This window comes from Alosa alosa, chromosome 7 (assembly GCF_017589495.1).
Source record: "Alosa alosa isolate M-15738 ecotype Scorff River chromosome 7, AALO_Geno_1.1, whole genome shotgun sequence".
In the NCBI taxonomy this organism is placed as follows: domain Eukaryota; kingdom Metazoa; phylum Chordata; class Actinopteri; order Clupeiformes; family Clupeidae; genus Alosa; species Alosa alosa.
The window spans coordinates 21,616,675-21,619,174 of NC_063195.1; the positions used below are offsets into that span (position 1 = coordinate 21,616,675).

General features: G+C 42.0%; 1 protein-coding gene across 1 annotated transcript in view; it reads right to left on the minus strand.

Annotated features, from left to right (window-relative positions):
- The window catches only part of sdk1b (sidekick cell adhesion molecule 1b), a 296,641-nt gene that overhangs the window by 249,707 nt on the left and 44,434 nt on the right, over positions 1–2,500 (minus strand).

Consider the following 2,500-nt stretch of genomic DNA (forward strand, 5'->3'; position numbering starts at 1 on the left):
TCCGCAAGATGGGCTTATATCTTATATCTTTTTTTTCAAAGGGGAATCTTGTATGGCCTTCATCAGTCTTGTAAACAAAAGCCCACAGGTCTTTTCTTCAGAGTTTAGAGACTGCAATTTAGTCTCCTTTGAAAAGTAAACACTGGTATTTACATAAACACTTTTTTAAAAAGAAGATGGAAGATGTTTTTTTTTCTCCCCTGGTTTAATATTCCCCGAGCACAACTCAGACAACTCAGTTGCTGAAACTTGGTTAGAGTTAGCGTAGCGTAGTATAGCCTAGGATAGCGTAGCGTAGTGTAACTCAAATAATCTCCATTTATCACTGTATTTGTCACTGTATTCTACTAACATCTAATCATCATGGATTCATCATAAAAGACAGGAGATGTTTCCCCTCCCCCCTACCCTGATTAAACATCCCCTGAGCATTTCCCTAAGGGTCTCACTCTGCTTCTGAAGCTTGGCTGGGATTAGCATAGTGCAGCGTAGCAGTGTAGCGTATGGTAGTGAAGTGTGTTATAGCTTTAGCACTCTGCTGCACCATTAGCGAAGATTATGACACCTAATCATTAAATCGAATTATTAGCATCACACCAGATTGCCCTTTCACTGCAAATGGTGTGTGTGTGTGTGCGTGTTTGTGTGTGTAATGATGTGTGATGATGATGATGTGATCTACACTGCACTCTTTATGTAATACACTTATTTAGACTTTATTTTATTTAGCATTTAGCCTACAATCTGTATTTCATTTAGCTTCTTCCAGTTTCTGTTCTGTTTTAGTTCATCATTACCTAGGTGCACGTATTATTTTTTTGTATCTCTCTCTTGTTTGTCATGTGTAGTTCATTGTATGTTCGTTTTGTTGACTGTGATTTATTTCCTGTTATACACACATTCCTGTTCCCTGTTTTGCCCTGGCAGTTCTATCAGCTGTAATTAACAGAGCCCAATTGGCTATTAGCTGAACACCTATTAAATTCAAATCCCCATTTTTTGTTTGGTGCACGTTGTGTGCGTTTCTACCTGGCATTGATGTGAGTGCCAGGTGTGCAGTACTTAATTCAATTTTGGTTGTTGTGTCACTCACAGCGTTTTGCTTTTTGTTTGTGCTCTGTATCTTCTTTCTTTCTATTTTAGTTTAACTTTGGATTGTTTTGTGTGGTGCACGCTGTGTACTTTTCTATTTTTTACAGTCTATGGTTTCTACCTGGCATTGATGTGAGTGCCAGGTGTGCAGTACTTAATTAAATTTTGGTTGTTGTGTCACTCACAGCGTTTTGCTTTATTTGTGTTCTGTATCTTCTTTCTTTCTATTTTAGTTTAACTTTGTATTGTTATTATTAGGCCAACTTGTTTTGTACAGTTTGCACAGGGATTTGGGGTGGATTTCGGTCCAAATAAAAGCCTCATCTTTATATCCTCATTAGCTTTCCCTGCTGGGTTTATTGCTTCTAGACCACAAGTCTACCCTTTGACACCTTGATTTAGCGTTATTTCAGTTAATAGATATGCTAGCAAGGGTTTATGGCGTAACTCGACACCTTCGGCAATGGAGGAGCATTATCCTAGAGTTAGCATAGCGTGACTAGGCAGCCCGGGTTCACACATGCGAATGGATGGAGACGAATGCACTTCTGATTAAATCAAAACTTACGAACAACCTTCAACCTGCATATAACATGGTCCAAATCCAAGTATTCAAAGCAAGCCTGTTCCACGGTGAAACACTGTTTGGGGGGGGTTAGGTCCTGTCATGCACGAGTGGGAGAACGAGTGAAGAGACGGCATAAACAAATACCTCCCTGTCTCTCTGTCTCTCTCTTTCTCTCTCTCCCTCTCTCTCTCCCTCTCTCTCTCTCTCAATCTCTCTGTTTTCTTTTATCTGTTCATCGTTCATGCTTCCTCGCTCAGTCGTTGGCACGCTCCGCTTGGTAAAATCCCCCACAGCTAACACTGTGTGTGGTGTGTTCCTGAGATGATACTACAGATACTGGGGGAGAGGGGGAGGAAAGAGAGAGAGAGGGAGGAAAGGAGAGAAAGATAGAGGGAGAGATGGGAGGAAGAGAGAGGACAGGGGTGGCTACAGTAGGGGGCCCACAAGCTGAACCGTAGAGGCCGCTAGACACACTTGCATCAGAGGAGATGCACCAACTGCGCACTCATGTACAAACACACACACACACACACACACACACACACAGGTGCTGAAGGCTCCAGGTGCCATGAAGTCAGGCATGAAGTGAAGTGAACCATTAGAGCAGCCAGACAGAGATAGTGGCACCCAAACACAAAAACTCCAGTGTGTCTGCAAGCTCAAAAACACTACATGTACACTATATGTATGTGTGTACAGTATGTGTGTGTGTGTGTGTGTGTGTGTTGATGTCAGTTGTCTTCTTATGAATGCATGCTTGAATGTATGTATTAGGGAACGTCTGTGGATGCATCCAGTGTATGGTGTGCATATGAGTGACTCTGACCTTAATACATGCAG